The 20,321-nt window shown below is 38.4% G+C and overlaps 1 protein-coding gene across 49 annotated transcripts in view; it reads right to left on the reverse strand.

The window, feature by feature from the left end:
• LOC112644266 (DDB1- and CUL4-associated factor 13-like) overlaps nucleotides 1–20,321 on the reverse strand; it is a 205,509-nt gene that overhangs the window by 157,172 nt on the left and 28,016 nt on the right. For 21 of the 49 annotated variants that reach the window (XR_007412614.1, XR_007412620.1, XR_007412609.1 and 18 more), the window contains exons 3-5: nucleotides 5,470–5,646; nucleotides 3,608–3,792; nucleotides 2,497–2,701 (exon numbers count right to left, since the gene is read on the reverse strand). The exons of 3 other annotated variants lie outside the window; for them this stretch is intronic. The gene's annotated coding sequence lies outside the window, so the exon portion shown is untranslated. The remainder of the gene's footprint in view (nucleotides 1–2,496; nucleotides 2,702–3,607; nucleotides 3,793–5,469; nucleotides 5,647–20,321) is intronic. 25 more of the 49 variants (XR_007412632.1, XR_007412629.1, XR_007412635.1 and 22 more) reach the window with 2 other exon arrangements.

Consider the following 20,321-nt stretch of genomic DNA (forward strand, 5'->3'; position numbering starts at 1 on the left):
GGGCTGAAAAAATAGTTGCCCCTTCAGTTTTTAAAACTTTCCAGGAGGAATAGATTTCTGGGCTAGTGAGGAGAACATTAGGAGAGGAACGAAATTAAGTGAACTAACTCTTAATGATAATCTGATAAAGAGGGCCCTGCCCCTGAGCCCCTGAAACGAGCTGAGCCTAGGGTATGGAAACAACAGGAAAGACAGATGAGTTTGGTGGTATCCCAGAATAGAGAAGATACATGCCTTCCTTCCCAAAGTATAACCTAGAGAAGCTTCAGATTTCATGAAGGAGGCTCCATCCAACATGGCACCAGAACAGTAAGATGGCTTCTGTTGACTAAGCCATCTAGACAAATGAGTCTACAAGCAGGCTAGCAAAGTCATAGGCACCTTACAGCGTTTGAAGCAAGACAATTCCCAAGCCCTTGAAGAGGAAGTACACGAGGTTGGGAGTGGGTCTTGCAGTTTGAAGAGGAAACTTTGGATCTGGAATACAGGAATGGTGCACATCAGGAGAAGATGCCAAAAACCAGGAACGAATACCATGTGGCATTGGCCAAAGTAGACAGAAAGCACTCAAGGAGCAGACCCACCCTCTTCACTAATGCTCTATGTTATGATCCTACTGTAAACTCCCCAGAACTTAAACATAATTCAAAAAGGAGAAGCAAGGAAAACCTTAACTTGATTGAGTGTATAACCAGATTAGTCACTACTTTGACCAAGTTTCCCTTGGATGTGAACAAATTTAGTTTTCTGCTATCTGATGGAAATGGCATCTCTCTCTCTCACACACACACACACACACACACAAATTTTTTTTAATTACGTTAAGAAATTTGAAGTTGAATTTTAGAAGTTAAAATTATCCCCTATGAAATTTCCACAAATTACATGTGACTTCTAATTCCAATTACATTTCAATCCAGGGCTTACTTTCAGATTATTTTTTTTCTTTTCTGTATTTCCACACTTATAATCATGCTTGCAATTTTTTGGTTTAGTTTCCTGAATATTCTCCTGAACATATCCATTGTGTGAAGATTTCACTCATTAAATTTTATGATATTGCTCCAAACTAAAAGAGCTATCCAGTGCCTTGCAATTTTGGTTTAGAATTTTTTGAGTAAAAATGCCATTAGATGCTGAACAAATATGCCTTGTATATGTGTAAAAAAAAAGAGGGGCAAGGAACAGCTGGCCTACTCTTCCCCAGCAAGCTTAAGGAGAGGAACCACCATGGTTCTTTTGTTTGTTAAACCTTGCTTCAGTGCTTACAACAATAAAATTGCATGTTATAGATGCTCAATTAATTGTTATGTGTGTACTTGAATTGAAAGAAATAGAATTTAAGTAAATTGGCATAAAAATGGCTTTTCACTGCTGTTTATACATTGACATACAATAATAGTACTTGTAATTTACCTACTCCATGCTCACTAAATGAGTAAAAGAGTAAATGACCAAGTGCAGATATGTGGGGAGGTAAGCATAAATAAATACTAGTCATAACTGCAGTGTTTTGGGAAGGCTTTGCTTGACTCAGAACAACCTATTGCTTGACTCAATAGCTTCTATATTCTAACTATAGGATTGGTTCCTTAAAATTCTTTCAACCCCTAATCCCTCAAATCTTGCTGAGTCTCCTGAGATCTTAACCCTCGGATACATTGTTGTAAGAAAAGAGAGCACAGCCTTTGGAGCCCCTATATTTAAGACCTGCTCCAATAATAGTATGACCTCTAGAAAGTTGTTACTCAATCTCTTAAGCTTTATATTCTTTATTGATAAAACAGGCATAATATTACTACATTCATCAGGTTGCTGTAGACACTGACTTTGATTTAAACAATTTAAATGCTTAGCACTTTCATTTGTAACGTGCGTGGCAGGGCAGACCTTCAACAGCTGGTAGCTCTTGATGATATCATTACATGAAAATGCAATGATCGGATGCTATTCTATAAATACCATGGGAATGAAAATTTTTAGTTATCTGCTCTTTCTTGAATATTTGATGTGAAAAAGGGCATCTTTCTTCTAAGTTATATTATACTGTATTATGTGTATCTACATATACAATATATTGTGGCTAAAAGTGACAGATTTGTATTCCAAAGAGTTATCGAGGCATCCCCAAAGGTATTCAAAAATCATTATTTATTATAGGGTCATCAAACAGAGTCATTCATTCAACACACCTCTGTCCATCTCTGGGCCATATTGGGCATTGCAAGCAAGCAGTTTAAAAACTAAGTAAAAAGCACAGCAGAAAAAAAAAAAAAAAAAAAAAAAAAAAAGCACAGCAGCAACATGTAAGCATAGGGCTCAACCAAGGGTGAGGATCTTCTAAATAGGTCATTCCCCTAGCTGGTTTAGGAAATATACAAGAAACAAAACACGAGGGCTTTGATTCTACCGAACTCCCTTTAATACCCATTCAGTTCCAAATACATTATGGGCATCTAAGAAACACATAAGAAAATATTAAAGAGTCAGACATACTGCTTTATCACTAATTATTTAGGACTGCATATTCAGGGCAGCCTGGGCGGCTCAGCGGTTTAGCACTGCTTTCAGCCCAGGGTGTGATCCTGGAGGCCTGGGATCGAGTCCCACGTCGGGCTCCCTGCATGGAGCCTGCTTCTCCCTCTGCCTGTGTCTCTGCCTCTCTCTCTGTGTGTGTCTCTCATGAATGAATACATAAAATCTTAAAAAAAAAGAAATGCATATTCATTTTTGTATCTCTTTTTCTGTGGAAGTGATGAAAACCATGTAAAGCATTGTATCAATATGAAGCATTATTATTTTTACTATTTCATGAAATTCAGCAATCTATATGCACATGCCAGGGGCCACGAATGTTTTTATAATCCAGAAACAGCCACAGATGCTATTATTGCCAGCTTCTTTGAATACATGTCTCTGAGGGTGGCCTCATTTCTTAAATGTAGCAGCTACATCACAGCAAAGAAACTATATGAAAAGTGAAACTCATTCAGTCTTACAGATGTTCATGTTAATGTGACACCAAACAATGGATTGATTAACTGAACCTCTCCTTTGTATTTGAATTTTTGTGTATCGTGTATCACAGGTTTAAATTCAATCTAGCAGTTGTACCATCAGCACTTCTGTGAATTTAAGGTTGTCCATATACAGTGAAATTGTAGTACACATCTCTATCATAATTTGGTTAGATGCTTCTTGAGAGTATAAAGATCACGATCTATTGAAATTCTGGTTTTTTTTTTCTTATTTTCTGAATAAACTGGCATGTCTCTTTGGGTTGATATCTTTACCACTGATCAGGGAATTCAAACAAGAAATTGATTCATCCTTGACACCTCCTTTTGCCACACTTCCTGGAGTGCTTTTGGGTTCCATCCCCATTTTAATCGTTCTACTTTAAAATCTTGAGACCTCTACCTTGGATTTGCTTTGGTTTTGTAATTTTAAAAGGCAGTTCATTGGAACATTTAAAAGTATGATCTCTGCAGTTAGACCAATGAGTTCAAACCTGATCCCACCTTTTTTTTTTTTTTTTTTTTTTTTTTTTGCTATGTAACCTGTATAGCTCCCTTATCTATAATATACGGTTAATAATGCGACCTACCTCTTGGGATTGTCTTGAGTAGTTAACATGTGGGAAACTTAGAATGTACCTGGTACATTTATTACCATGCAAGTGTTAGCCATCAATTCCTCCTCTTTTGTTGTCATCCTCCTCCCAAATGCAATTATCTTTCCAAAATAAATGCCATCATGCTCTTCAGCTCAGAAACCTGTGCAGCCTCCTTCCTATAAATAAATACCATTTGAACCTTTCACCTTCTTGTCCCAGCGTGAGATTCCAGCCTTCTCCTGGCACATTCTATTGTGCTTCAACCACACTGGACTTTGCCATATTTTACATACCTGTGTACTTCAGGTCTCCTAGCTTTGCTCCTACATTCTCTTTGATTAAAATACCCTTTCTTATACTCTACCCAGTTGTAACCTCTGCTTCTTTTAAGACCCAACTCAAATGCAAGTTCTTAGGGAAATGATTCCTGAAACAATAAGCAGGAATCATTCCTACGTGTGTTCTTCCACATGTCTGACACCAGCGTATGACTAATCATATTATCAGATATTACCATTACTTGCTCTTGAAATTGTTTTCTTTTTCTTTTTCTTTTTTGGAGGAGGAGGGCAGAAGGAGTAGGAGAGTAGGAAAGAGAGATCTTAAGCAGGCTCCATGCACAGTGCAGGGCCCTATCCAGGGCTCGATCTCAAGCCTGGATTCTTAAACACTACACCATTTCACTTCTCACCTCCTCCCATTCCCTGTCTCATAACACTGTGCTTCAACCCCACATCGTTCTGTCCCTTGAACGTATTATAAGCTAATTTCTACTCCCAAGGATTTGTGCCTGCTGTTCCCTTCTCTAAAGTATCCTTCTCTAGGCATTCAAATGGTTAACTCCTTCTCATTGCTCAGGGCTCAGTTTATCATAGGCACTGATGGTTGTCTATCCAAATCTATCCTCTCTTTTTTCATTAATTTCTTAGTTGTTTAGCTTTCCTGGTCATTCGTGTACTTAATAAAAGTGATTCAAATCCCAGTACCAGGAGCTGAATCTTAATTAGTCTAAGTTCTAAACTCTAGCCAGTCCTGTTAATTTCATTTCCCATGCAGGTGATACAATTTGGGTCAATAGATGTGATGTAAAGTCTGCTGGGAACAGAGAGTTCTTGCTGATGTGTGTGTGTGTGAGAGAGAGAGAGAGATAGAGAGAGAAAGAGAGACAGAGAGAGTTAGCTATGGAAAGAAGCTGTCATTTTTACCTAAGGACTTTGCCTAAGGTGCATGAGGATGGAATGTCTAGAAGTGATGCAACCATCTCACAAGCAAGGAGGTATCTAATCCACATGCCTAATATAGGCATGTAAATACCAAATCAAGAGTTGGATGCTTAAAGGACTGAGCCACCCAGGTGCCCTTATTTTGTTTTTCCAGGTGCCCTTATGAAGCTGTTTTCACCCTGAGGTTTGTGTTTCTTGAAGAGAAGCATCATGTCTTAACAATCTTTATATATGGACAGTCTAGCATACTGCCTACAAATTCTAGGAGCTAAATAAATAAGTGAGCATCTGTTGAATGAATAATAATCCCTCATCAGAAATTCACTTCTCTCTTTCACAAGATTCTAAGTGGAATCCTAATTTCTTCAAAAAACCTTCCCATCAAAAAACAAAAACACATAAAAAAAACAAATCCAAAAGCCTTCCCAACTGACTCAGCTCAAATATCCCCCACTTTGAACTCTACTCTCCATTTGATCTGTCATTCATCTGACATTTATAATATATTGCATAATTTTTTGTTTTCTTTTCTTCATAGATCTATCACTCAGATGTCAGCTAGAGCCTTTCTTCCCATTAAGATCTATCCCAATGTGTCTCAGACCCCTCTCCTGACAGTCCTTAACATACCACAAAATTCTGGTGAATTCCTGGGGGTGGATTTTATGCTTATATTCATCTTTGGCTCTGAACCCTTTCTTCTATGCAATTAATTCAGTGTGTGAATCATCTTCCTCTCCTTTCTTTGTTGTTCCTATTCTGCCCTTGGTCAATCCAGATGTGGAAATCAGCTCCTTTCCCTGATGTCTGCAAAACAAAACCAAACAATGATAGGCAAATAAATCCCATTCATATAAGATTTTATGTAAATAATAGATTTAATCAAATTAATTTGATTTGTGCATGCTTGTGTGAGTGCATGCAATGGCACAGGGATGTATACATCCTATGTACACATATTCTACAAGGAATGTACATACCTAAGTCACCAATCTGCACTCAGTAGTCCTTACTGAATAAGTGGGGAGACCTAGCAGGGTCTATATCACAATAATCCAAAGAAAGGCAACTTAACTTTTCTGTCAGCCTCAATCTCTTCCCCTTCCCTCTGGAACACCTTCTAGAAATTATGTCTTCATTCTATTTGGTAGAACAAGTCAGTGCCCTCTAGTCCCCTATTCTCAGAATAAGTATCGGTCCTACATTTGTATATGCAAATCTATCAAGGTGCTCAGCCAAAGAAGATGGTTTCTCATTTACTAGAATTTATTCTCCTTAGAAGACTGCTAAGGAGAAAAAGACTGTTTTCACCCCAAATTTGTTTTTCCTCTTTACACATGTATGTTATATGGTGCTAAAAATCCCTTAAAGACTGAGATAATCTTATACTACTTTGATCCCTCAAAATACGTATTGAATCTTTAAAATTAGTAATTCTTCAATAAATAGGTATTGAGAAGATACTACATATAAGATATAAGCAATATAAGCAGTCTTCTCTCTTGCCCTCAAGATGCTCCTAGGAGGACTAGGTAGACATATGAACAAAGAGTAGCTATACAGTGTGCAAACTACCCTAGGACTGCAGTGCAAGCTTGATTTTGTAGGACCACAGAAGAGGGAAGGCTCCTCATAGTTCTCAACCTTGTCTCCAACATTTCTGCAGGCCGTTATATGCTCCAAACTAGAACATGATTCTCCACAATGAAGATTTCTACTCACCATGAAACCAAAAGGGGAGAACCCCCATTCCCCTTGGAAGTCCAGCAGAATAGGAGTGGGGTAGTACACGGAGAATTTTCAAAAAGACCTGTAAACAACTGTGATTCTGAGAAATCTGCTCAGGGAGTATGCCGTTAGGGATTCACTGATATAAAACTTTTAAGATACAATTAAATTAGAACACAATTTTTCAAAAATGGGTTAATTCCATAAAGTAAGAATGCATGCTTTAAAGTACGAAGCCCCTTAAGCTATATTACACATGGATACTGAAGAATTGAAAAAAGTGAAGAATTGAAACAATTTTCTAAGCGGTCATTAGAGGACGTTTAACTGCTGAATCCAGCAGAAAAGAGGAGAAAAAAGTGGGAATATATACAATCAGTGCACTTGAATTGATGGAGGTCATTCACTGTGGCACTTAGTAGGACTCAGTTCTGTGGGCATCTTCTGACTCCCTTATGTACACAAAAATTTAAGTAAATGTATGTCTGTCTAGTTACTCTTATTAAGGGTATATCTGAGCCTATCTGTATAAGTTCCAGCAACTAGTAATGTATCTGCATAGCAATCCCTGTGACATTTGCTTAACTCACTTGCAGAAAGGCATAAACAACTTGCTGCAGGTCTGTTTGTAATGGCAGGATAATGAGGTCTCCAGAGTCCTGAGCTGAAAATGACTCGAGATTTCTCTTTGAGAATATACTTTAGTTGCTGTGAATTGGTTTTGCTTTATGCAATGCTCAGAATAAGAAGAAAAAATCATTTCATAGCGACTTCTTTTTCCAAATGGGAATACAGTCTCAGCTATTTTTAGATCATTGTTCTAAATCTCAAAGACTGTTTTATTATGTCTTTTTCAAATACAACTAGACGAATGTTGGGAGTTATTTGTTAAATCCTTTAAAAAAAAAAAAAAAACAGCTCAGCAATAAGCATATATTCTCCAGAGAACAATTTACTTTCAGATTGAAATCACCTGATAAAACCACCCAGCTCATTCAAGTAGAAGTTTGTTTCCTTTTAGATCTTGCTCCTCTGCTTTATGAGGGAGAGATCAATGCAGAGACTAGAGAGGAAATCACAATTCAAACCCAGGCCACTATCTGCATATTAAAAGGAAGAACTAGATACAAATAGAAGCAAGGAAGAAACTTTTCCTTAGAAGAATCCAGCAGATCCCCTGTTAACTTTTGGATGCTGATCTCTGCCAAAAGCCAATAAGGCCTTCTTTGGGTTTGTAACCAGTCACCTCCACAGTGCTAACTCAAAAAACAAGCACCAAGTTAAATTTATTAGAACATATATTTATTGACAGTTACTAAGTTATGCATGCTCATTCTCATAGCCAAAAGGAATACCTAAATTTTATTACAAATGTTAATAATTACTTTAAAGTATGAAGCCCCTTCAGGCTATATATTATATAGATAGGAAGTGAAGAATTAAAACAATTTTCTGAGCAACCCACACATTAAAACACTTTTATCTGCTATCTCCAGCAGAAAGGAGGAGGAAAAATGGGGGAGGGGAGTGTTATCTTGCTGCTCCCACTGCTTGGAATCTTCTTCCCCCTAGAAATATGCATGACTTGCTTTCTCCTATTATTCAAATCTTTTCTCAGATGTCACCCTCCTGGTGAGGCCTTTCCCAAATAGGATAATTTATAGCCCTCCCTCTGGTTCTATTGTTTTTTTCCTGATTTGTTTTTCTCCATAGCTAAGCATCTTCTAATAAGGTACATAATGTACTTACCCATTTGGTGCATTTGGTGTGTTCTCTGTTTCCCTCCAACATTATATAGGCAACATGAAGGCAAGAATTTTGGTTTCCTTCATTTTTCTGCTCTATCTGTAGGTACACTGTCCATAGTACATGCTCAAAAAATGTGTACAATATATGATGTATAGAATGTATACCTTAAAGTATGCAGTCTCTTCAGGCTGTATTATACATAAACACTGATGTGAAGAATTGAAATGATTTTATGAGAAGCCTGGTCAATAGTCCTTTTATCTGCTGTATCCAGCAGAAAGGAGGAGGGAAAAAATGGAAATGCACCTGAATCAGTGCACCTGAATTGATGTAAACCATTCACTGTGGCACTTAGAAGGGCTTAGTCAGCTCTGTCAGCAGCTCTTGAGTCCCTTGTGCACACAAAAGTTTAACTACCATATGTCTAATTACCCTGACCCACTAATTCCTATGAACTGCCGTCTAGGACAACATACCTTTATACTATAAAAGATCATGTAGTTGATTAGATTTTCAGAGTTTAAGTTGGCAGACTGAAACCATCACAGATTCTCTCCCACCACAACTAAATAAATTTACAAATTTTAAGTAAAACAAGACATAAAAAAACTAAGCCAGTAGCAATCAAACATAAGAAGAGACACAGCCTTATGCCTACTCAGTGAAAAGCATAAGCTGAAGAGGGGGAGGAGATGGAGAGAGGGATTATTCCAGGAACTAGTATAGCTACTAATAGTGAAGGAAAAAAAAGAAAAAGAAGAGAGAAGACAAAGTTATATATACATATATGAAAAGAATACTTCCAATGTAGGAAGAAGACAAAAGGTATAGAGACTCCAAAGAAAGAAAACATAAAAATCTACCTGTATTCTCCCAGAATCAGGAAAAAAAAAAATCTCTAGAGCTTATTATCTATTTTGTGTCTTATTTTTTTTTCCAGCTCAGAACAAAGCTGCAAAGAGAAGGCAGGCTATTCACAACGGCCTAGGGCTAATTATATCCAACAAAATATATGCATCTAGCAAAACAGAATACCAAAACAAAACAAAACAAAAAAAGATATGAACAGAAGAGACTTAAAACAAGCTCCTTTGAAAGTACTAAAGGCCCAGGGTGATGAAACCACAAAGAACCCCGGGTGTTAAGCCACTCCTTCCCAGCAGATGATGAGGCTATAGTCCAGCTCACAAGTTTTATCTTAGTTTTGGTCATATAAACAGCAGTTGGGAAGAAGCAGGTGAAGAAAGTATAGCCTATCTCTACGTGAAGACTAGTTTCCAGGATTCACCCTACATTGGATATCTCTCCAGGCTTCATGTATGACCTCACATAGTTATAGTAAACCCTGGGCAAGGCTTTGGAACAAGCTGGAGTGGTGAAAGCAGAAACCAGTCTCACAAAATGTGGCTTTCCACAATCCAAATGAGCTGTCTTCCTCTCCCCTATGCCTCCTACACAGAAAAAGAAGCACAATACATGTTACCCAGCCCTCATGATAAACTCTAAAAGATACAAACCAGTCTCAAATAGGATGTGAAAGAAGTTAAAGAGATCTTACTACCACGATATCAGAGAAAACAAAGCATCTTGACCACTATAACAGCTAACATTTATTGTTTACTGTGTGGCAGGCACTAAGTACTTTACATATATTAACTCATTGAATCCTCACAACAACACAATAAGGGAGGTACTACTGTTGGTAGACAATTCCATACTCAAAAACCCTGAAGCCAAATGTGTCTTGAAATTTAGATTTTTTTTAACCAGGTTTTAGAAAAGGAATAAGGTATATATGCCATTTAAAAAAACACATAAAATCCACGGGTCCTACAGAAGCACTTTGTATTCAAACATGTCAATATGTTTAATCAAATCTATGAATATTCACACTAATTATAAAAATTATATAGAAAAAATCTATAAGGAGCTCATATCAATTCAAATCAGGCCAAGTTTTGCTCCCAAATAAATTTGTGCCAAACATACAAAAACTTGGAGTTTTCAGAATCTTTTGGACTATGGATTTATAGATAAGAGATGCAGACTTGTAGCAATGGCCCCTGTACATGTGAGGAAGCCAATGCAGAGGAAGGTTCAGGTCACAAGTTCCCCTAAGTCGAACAGGTAAAAGTAATGGAACCTAGAAGAAGACCTGACCCCGGAGTCCAAAAGTTTAACTCCCAGTTGATGGAGTCAGCAGTGCACATACAGTCACTCAGCAAATATTTATTAAACAACTACTAAACTACAGGAGCCAGGGATACAGCAATGAAGAAAATGGCACAGTCCCATCCTCACAGAGCTTACAGTTTGGCCGGGGGGCGGGGGGGGGGGGGAGGGGGGGGATGGACCATAAACAAAAATGTAGTATTCCAGGTACAAAAATGTAAGCACCAGAAGTGTCTCAGTGACTGCCTTTCAGAACCTAGTCCCCCTATCCCCTTGTAGAACAGTAACCCAATTTCCTCTTGGTATTAGGGATCAGGCATCATGGCCTGTTGCTTCCGTGCCTGGGAGAGCCTAAAATGGTGGGGTGGGGGGCAGGGGTGGGCATTCTCTCTAATTTACTGTAACAAGTCTGTTTAACCTAATGGAAACACTCATCCCTTAGGCAATAGGACCCCCAACTCACCAAGACCACAGTGCAAAAGTGGGAAGCAGAAATTCTAGGCTATTAGGTGCAATAGTGAGATGAGTCCCTCAGAACTCCACTTCTTAGTTCCCAGATGATAACGTTCTGACTGTAAGGGAATGGCGCACATAACACTGATAACGGCGTCAGAATTCCTTCCTGCAGGAGAGCACTAAAACATCACAAAGCACGGTCTTAAAGCTAAGACTGTAATAGCTTTTACACTTTTCTTTTAGTTCTGCTGTTCTATCAGTCCACCTGCTTTGAGATCATGAGTCTTCATGGAAGGCCAATGAATCCAATGGGTCTGAGCTCATCACCATACTTCTTTCACCACGAAATGAGTTTCTTGGCCTAGGATATGGTAAGGAACACCATGGTATTTTGTGGGTCTCTCAATAGTAAATGGTAGTACTAACAGACGAAATGTAGGAAGAGAAGGCAAATCTGTAATCAGAACATTAGTCCTATAAGGATAGCCTAAATCAACATATTCAATTTATCATTCAGAGGGAGTGACCGTTCCTCTAAAGAATGAAGCCATACTGGGAGCAGAGCATTGGCCTGTGCTGTAGATAGATTGGACACTCAGCGATAGCAATAGTCTGATTGATTAGCCTTGGTAAGGGAGAGTCTATACTGTTATGCCTGCATATAACTTCCATCCTTAATGCCATGTCCACTTTGGAAATGAATCTTCTGGGCAAACACCATGGCTGCTAAAAAGAGGCTGATATCTACAGCACAGGTTATCTTGTCCCCTCATTAATGAGAGATTGCACTGATGAGTACTCACTTTATCTAAGGCCTTCTTGTCACCAAACCTGCCATTTTTCTAAGACCCTGATTCTTCAACTAACCTGCTAACAGGCCTATGACCCCATGGAGATCCATACTTCTGGCCATCTTTCCCTCTAAAGACAGAAGACCACCGAATGGACTACTGAAGTTCTGCCTACTAGGAATCTCCCCTGCACCAATGACCATATAGTCAGTCTTAACTAAGCCTGTAGAAATATTTTAGCTCTCTGCTGCCTGCTGTTGCCAGCCCATTATACACACTCACACGTAAACCAAGGTTTAAATTTTTCCTCTTCTGTTCATTGGTCATAATTATCTCCCCATGAAGCCATATGTGTGACATGAAGGAGTAAACATTAACTGTGAGAGTCTGAGCCACATTTTCATCAAATTTACTAGTACCCTCTGGACCTGCTCAGACCCAGACCCACTTTTAATTATTGATGGATTGCTGTCATACAATTTAGGATATGGTAGATCAGAAAATACCAGACAATGAGTTTCTCAGATCTGAGTCACTTTGGGGTCGAGTGGTCATCTACTCCATCTTCCTAAGGACCCCATAGCAAAACATGAGCTGCTTCTCATGCAGAGAATCTTGGCAGTAGAAAAGGTCAGAGTTTACTCTGAAACCCTACGGTCTGAAAGCCAATACACAGTGACCCTCCTACTGAGGTGAAAGACACAAGGATCATTAGGTCCAAGTGGTAAGGCAGCTCACACCACAATATGAAACTTCTACAGAACTCCCTTTAGGTCTCCTCTCAAAAATAATAGTCTTGTAAAGCAAGTCAGTAGATGACTCAGAGTAACATACACAAAGATGGTTTATAGCGCCCCCCAACTCAAGAGAGGCCCACCCAAAATCATCTGTGATGTGCAATTCAAGCTACAATAACTTGACCTTCACTTTAGGAGTATCCAGATAAACCCCAGAACGTTAGGATTCAAGCAACTCACCAACAGTAGATCCTTGAATTTTGTGGGGTTTATCTCCTACCCACAGACACACAAAAATCTTACTAAGGTAGAAGTCACTGGATATTTTCGCTCACCAGATCTGATTATCAAAATGTCATCAATGCAATGCGTAATTTTCTGTAGATGCCTCTAGTACATTACAACAAAGAGCAGAAGAGCTGACATGATCTATTAAGAATTTACTCTGGGCCCTCTGAAGAAATGAAAATGGCTTTGGATTTTACTAATGGATATAGGAATTGGGTTTTTTAAATTATTATTATTTTCTTATTAGTTTCGATAGGTTAGTAGCTGTAAACAAGGGGCAAGACTGTGTTGATCTACTCCAGGAAAGATACCATATCTGAAGAACAGCTACAACAGTATCACTACTTTAGTTTATGGTAACCTGTTGTCATTCTTGAAGATCTACCTAGCTTTTGGACCAACAACATAGGTAAGTTAAATGGAAGTATGGCCCTAATCTCCACAATTACCCTCAGGAAGGTTGCACTCTTCTTAGTTTACTATTTTTGCTTGGTGAGAGTATTTGGAGAGAGAATGGAAACTAAGTTAAATGATATGACAAGAATACATTCAGCCAAAAATTGAATAAATGAAATTCTACAAGACTAATGACCCAGTTTCTTCACCAAATACCATAAAAAGTACAAAGGGGGAACCTTTCTTTACATAAAAGAAGCTTGGGATATGCCAGGAATTTGAGTACTGATTCAACTAAATCACCCAAAAAAGCCATTTTTTTATGAGAGAATTCAAACTTGGGCTGTGTAATAGATAATAACAAAGAATTATTATTTTTAATGTGATAATGATATTGTGGTTATATTAAAAAGTCCTGGGGTGCCTGGCTGGCCCAACCAGGAGAGCATGCAACTCTTGATCTTGAGGTTGTAAGTTCAAGCTCCACGTTGGGTGTACAAATTACTAAAACTAAAATAATAATTAATAATAATAATCTGTTAGAGGTACATAGTATTTATAGATAATGCGATGACTGGAATTTTTTTTTTTAGAAATCTCCCAAGTGTGGGGTAATGTGTTAATATGGTTAGATAAAACAACAGAAGCAAAATATTGATAATTGTTACAGTGGAGGATGAGTACATCATTATAAGCATTCTATATGCCTCTATGTGTCTGAAATATTTTCATAATAGGTTTAAAATGATTCCATCTACCTAACTCCAAAAGCCACTACACTGACTGGTAGGTAGGTCACAATGGCATACTGGGTACTTAGCAATCAGCATCAACCTAGAGTATCTTATATGGAAGGTCTGGAAAATGTCCTTTCCCCAGTGCACAATCACCCTATAAACAGCCTATGGGAAACACTTAGAGAAAGATTTACAGTTTATATTTGTAGCTATGTCGCTTTCCACAGGATACTTCACACAACTCAGCTTCACCTCAATTAACCCTCTAGTTCTAAACTGGCTTACATCTAGAATTGATGATAGTCTGTGCCTTCTCATTATGGAGTGTCTAATCATGTTTATGCCACAAGGTTATATAGCCCAGTCAATATCTTAATAGAATACACATTCATTTCATACCTATAGGTCCACAATCAATTCACCACCAGTATAGATTCCAGCAGATCAAAGCAATCGGCCACTCTGATGCTGCCTATGATAGAAATTATGCCTACTTTGTCTCTCTAATGGTCTACCACCTGGCCTCTGCCGCCAGGCTCTCATTATCCCTGTAAAAACTAGGATCCCAATTTAAAGGTGACACTTGAAACTATTATCTCCAGGATGTGGAATATGATTCAGCAAACTTTCTCTGTAAAGAGGCAAATTGTAAATAGTTTTTAGCTGTGAGAGCCACTTTCTCGTGACAACTTACCTTGCAGCACAAAAGTGCCCATAGATCAAAGCGCATGGTGGCATCCCAAAAAAGCTTTATCTATGGACACTGAGATTTGAATTTCATATCATTTCCATATGACATAAAATACTTTCTTTTCCAGACATTTAGGAACATAAAATTCATTCTTCGTTTGCATTTAATACAAAAACAGGTGACGGGCCATTGGCCTTGCAAGTCAAAATTTGGAAATCCCTGATCTCTTATGTAATACTCCCTGGATTTTGGACCATAGAAAAGTAGTGAAGAGCACCTGCAGTTCCTTTGGTCTATGTACCATACCCTCTGTCCTTCAAGTGAATGTACAGCTCCCCTGTGCCATGCTATGATTTTACCCTCCTTCTGAGCCCAGAGACCTTGTGGGTAGGTCTAGATGAAGAGGTATTCCCCTGGCAAGGCAACCACCTCGGGAAATATTGCAAGGCCTCAGGGAAAGGAGAGAGTGATTTCCTGAGGGGAGGAGGAACTATTTGCAATAACAAGGGACATCCAGAATAATTTGGAGATTCAAATCATGCCTGCAACAAATGTCCCTATCTCAGAATCTCAGAATCTCTTCTTTCCCAACCAGTGTTCTAACCTTAGCAAAAGAGACTTCAGGCTTAACCAGAGTTGAATTTTGCAACCAAGCAATTCAATTTTAGGTCTGATCCTTATTCGTGTCTGCTCTGCAGCTATCGGCAAGAAGGGTTCTTTTAAGGCCTCCATAGAACCTTTCTGGTTCTCTACTTTTGTCTTGAAATGAAGGTAAAGCAATCTATTTTTATACAAGCTCTCTGGCACAGTCAGAAGCAGGCAACACTGCCTACAATGTTTGTCATCATCCTTGTCATGATATTAGGGAGTACAACAGCCTGGTCATCTTCCAAAGCTTTGCCCTCGCTGGCTCTCTGGCTCACACCACTACGAGAGCAATTGTGATCGTGATGCCGTGGCGTGCCACCCACTGCGTGTGTCCTGTGTGGCCACGTTATGGAGGTCATCCAGGAAATGGCTGTTAGCAAGCCAGGGTGAGAGTTCTATCTCCAGGGCCATTCCTCCTAAGGATAGTATCAGTCAGGATCCTGGCAGGCAATACACTTCACCAAGTGACTATAAAGAAACTGCTCAGAAAGGTCATGCAAAAGAACAAATAAAGGTTAGTTAATGGTCAAAGGTTAAAGGTTAACTTTAGTCAAGGTTAAAAGGACCAAGAAGGTCTGGCCAAATTTGCAGAAAACAGTGGTAGCATACCATTCCCACCCTTGGGACTGAGGAGTGAGAGGAGGAAGCAGTGTTGTCAGAGTCTGGCGAGAGCTGGAGCTAGGAGGAGTGGCCACTTTCAGGGACCATCCACAGAAGGGGTGCAGTAGGGGGAAAGCAAGGAAGGTGATTCCCCACCCCAGCCACCTGATTTCCTGCAAGCCCTTCCCCTTGGCCCAGTCTAGCTGGAAGCCAGCAATCTGGCAACTCAGATGATGCAGAAAGCAGTAGTCAGCCTCCTAGGGTACAGAATGAGGCAGAGCAGGGCCCAAGGGTGATCTAGGGCAGGCATGCAGTGAGGCCAACAGATAGAATAAACAGCACTTATGGGGATCCCTCTTTTAAGGAGGAAACGTGAGCAGTTACTTGCTCATGGTCACATAGTGAGTGGCAAGGCTAGAAGTCAAACCTAAGAGCTCCACCCACAGAGCCTCAACACGGGCACAACAAGGCCACACAGAGATATTTCCAAACCCTGGGGAACTGGGGACGAGAAAACTCACAAGAGCTTAAGAAGAGTAAACTGTGTGGTAGCCAAGTAAGAAATGACTACAGAATCCACGACAAAGGCATTAGTGGTGAGCGATAAATAAATAAATGTATGGGAGAATGGTTATGGAGGAAAATGCTATGAATATGATAATTTAACAACAGTCATACAAACAAAATGTGGAGGTAGTGGCAGTGCAGTGATTTCATCTTTCTTCGTGGGTAATCAACAGTGACAAAGTTAATGAGTAAGAAAATTATAGCCTGTTTTTTGAGTATGAATATAATCCCATTTTTTGAATGTTCTGCACTTTTTTCATTTGCATCTCCTCAGTTTGTCACGAGTCCAAAAAGAAGAGTTAATATCACCATCGTTGTATTTCTGTCCATTGCTAAGCACATCTGTCCATTTCTGCCCAAATGCATTTCTGTTACATTTCCTGCTTTTTATGTGTGATATAGCTTGATGCTGTGGTAAAGAAAAATTAAAGCAGTAAGACAATATGTATAGTGGAGTCCAGCCTTCCGAAGAACTGGGTTTCTTGAATAAAGGATGTAGGCAATATTTAAAGGATTAAAAAACACAAAGTTACAGTCTATCTATCCATTATTCCCGTTGTTGGTAAGAAAGATATATCATCCTTCGCATGATAACCCGACCTGCAAGAATGCTGCCCATCTTCAGATGTCAGAGATAACATTGCTCTCTCATAGAGTCAGCAACTTTTATAGGAAAGAGCCTCAAGGCTTTGTTTCTGGAGGGGACTCAAGCATTCTTGGTTTTTCACATTTTATCTCAGATGGAAAGTATTTCTTTCTCTGATGGTGGCATAGGGTGTACACATCGCAGTGGTGGCCAGACCAAGCATCAGCTTTTATTTCTCATTTTGGTATTTATTGATGAACTTAAAACATTCCCATCCATTTGTGGATTTTTACCCTTTGTTTTTCTTAAAAAAACAAACAAACAAACAAACAAAAAAAAACCCACTTCCTTATCTCATTTAACACTTCTGCACTGATGGACTGATGTTAATATCATAACTCCATCTTTTTCTCCTTAGCATTCACTTCCTATTCCCTTGTCTACCTTTTTAACCTTTCTGAATTGTTTTCAGTACGTCCTTTGTGTTGGAGCTCTTGGTCTGATTCTTCAGCCAACCAAAAAACCATTTTATGACAGGTGTTTATAGCAGTGTAGCTCCATTTCTGCTACATACAGGAAATACATAGGAAATGTCATAGTTCATTTCTAAGTATTTTGTAATTTTTATTATAGTTTCTAATCTGTGTAATTTAAAGGTGATTTTTTTTGTTTCCAAACATATTTTTTAAAGCTCTCTTCTCTTAATTCTAATCTAATTTCAATGTTAAGAGATTCTAGTCTTGGGACATGAGTGACTCAGTGGTTGAGCATCTGCCTTCAGCTCAGGTTGTGATCCCAGGACCCTGGGATCAAGTCCCACATGGGGCTCCCTGCATGGAGCTTGCCTCTACTTCTGCCTACGTCTCTGCCTCTCTCTGTGTTTCTTTCATGAATAAATAAATAAAATCTTTTAAAAATATATTAAATTTAAAATATTAAATTATTTAATATTTATTCATGAGAGACACAGAGAGAGAAAGGCAGAGACGTAGGCAGGAGGAGAAGCAGGCTCCAGGCAGGGAGCCCGATGTGGGACTCGATCCTGAGACCATGGGATCATGCCCTGAGCCAGGGACAGGTGCTCAACTGCTAAGCCACCCAGGTGTCCCTAAAATCTTTTTTAAAAAAAGAGAGAGATAAAAAAAGAGAGAGAGAGAGAGAGATTCTAGTCTCCATGATATCAGTTCTTTAAACTTCATAGAGATTTCTTTGCACTATAACTTGACTGGTGGTCAGTATTTGTAAATGGTCAATGTAAACTCAGAAAGAATGTATATTCTTTAATATTGGGAGCAAGATTTTATTTGAATATGTGTATATACTCATCTATATAGATCAACCTTACCAATTGTGTTGTTCAGATTTTCTAATCCTTATTCATTGTTGGCATGCTTAGTCTGTTTCTAATTGAGGTATATGCACAAATAATCCAGCATGATTGCTGATGTGTCAGTATTCTCTTTTATTAATTTATCTTTTTGCATGAAATGTTTACAGTAGCTTTATTTATAATAGCCCAAATCTGGAAACAACCTAAATGTTCATCAACAGGCAAACAGTAAATCATGGTAGCCATCAATGGTACACCCCTCAGTGATAAATAATAATAAACCATCGATATTAATAAAGCAAAGTGAATGATACTCAAAAACATGTTGAGCAAAAAAAAAAATCCATAAACACAAGAAGAAATACTTTATAATTCCATATACATGAATTTCAAGATTATAATTTGTGAATAGAAATCAACACAGTACATAACTACAGGGTGGGGAGAGTAGGAATTGCCTGGAAGGAAGCACAAGGGGAATCTCAGGAGATAGGCACATTCTATATCTTGATTGGGGTGTTGAGTATATGAATTTCTGTATTTACAAAATCAATATCTCCTTTTAAATAAATACATTATGTTGCCCAAGGTTATGTTGTTAGATGTGTACAAGTTCATAAGTCTACCTTCTCCATTCTATCATGATTTCAAATCATTCTGTTTAACTATTAATGGCCTTGCCTTAAATTTTGGTTTTTCGTTATATTACTATTGCTATACCAGCTTTCTTCAGGTTGATATTTTCTTAATCTATCTCTGTATATGTTTTGTTTTAGGTATAGCTCATAAATAGCAAATAACTATGCTTTTAAAAATCCGTTACACTTTGGGTGTATTTTCATCTAAATACCAATGTATTTGAACTTACATGTACCATTTTGTGTTTTCTGTTTACAATCTTTACCCCCATTTCTTTATCTTCTTTCCTGTCTTCCATTGCATATGTAATATTTTTATTTTCCTCCTTTTCCTTCTGTTAGTACAAAATCTATAGATTGTTCTCCATTTTCATTGCTGTTACATTTTATCCTGCAAACTTACCTACATTTTTTAAAACAAAACAGTTATTCAGTATTTCCATTCTTGACTATTCCTTAGCTACCTAAAGAAAACCAAAGCAGCCCTCATCATCTTGTCTTTGAGGGTGTTAGTTTTACTTTCAATAATAGTTATTTTTTATTAAATAGTTAACATCTTTGTATCAGTTTCCGTGCTCAATGTGTCCTATAGCCTGTGCCTAACTCCTAGGTTCACTTTTCCTTAACATACCACTTCTATTAATTTTTGTTGAGTTATTGGCAGAATAAACTATTTGTCATATGTCTCTGTATGTCTGAAATATTTGTATTTGTTCCTCCTTTATCCCCAGGAGTAGAGTCGGGCTGGGGTTCCCCATGTGGAGCTGAGTGTATTAAGCCTCCTCTACTCAGCAAGAGCTGTAATCCCCACTGGGAACCAGACCACCAGTCTCCTTGTACCTTCCACCCTCCCCCTCTCTGTGCCAATTCTGCTGGATGGCAATAACCGTTCTTGTTTATAAGTCCCGCTATGTCTCTTTGCTTTCTCCTCTGATGTATTATCTTTCATTGCAGTACATTTGATAGGGAAAGAAGTGTTTGAAACAGATTCCCTCCTTCCTCTATTTCAAACTCTTGTTCTTCAAAAAAACCACTTATTCTTAAGTTTGGCTTGTTAGATGATAACTTTTGAAAAGAATGAGAAAATCCGAAGTTTCTCTTTTCTTCTGACATCGATACAGATTTTCCCTCAGTAAACTATTGGTAGGTTAAATAATTAAAGAATATATCATGTAAGCCAAGCATGTTACACTTTTTATTTAACTATTAAATTCAAGTTCAGTCAAAGTTTATGAAAGTTCAGACTAGTGAACTATAATTCTCAGCAGGTTAAAAAAGAATTTGCAGATTAAGGGACATTTGGTCTCTGTCCTAATAGATGAATAGGAGTTTGCCAGACTAATAAATGATGAGACGTTCAGAGCAAAA

This window comes from Canis lupus, chromosome 1 (genome assembly GCF_003254725.2).
Source record: "Canis lupus dingo isolate Sandy chromosome 1, ASM325472v2, whole genome shotgun sequence".
NCBI classification, from domain to species: Eukaryota; Metazoa; Chordata; class Mammalia; order Carnivora; family Canidae; genus Canis; species Canis lupus.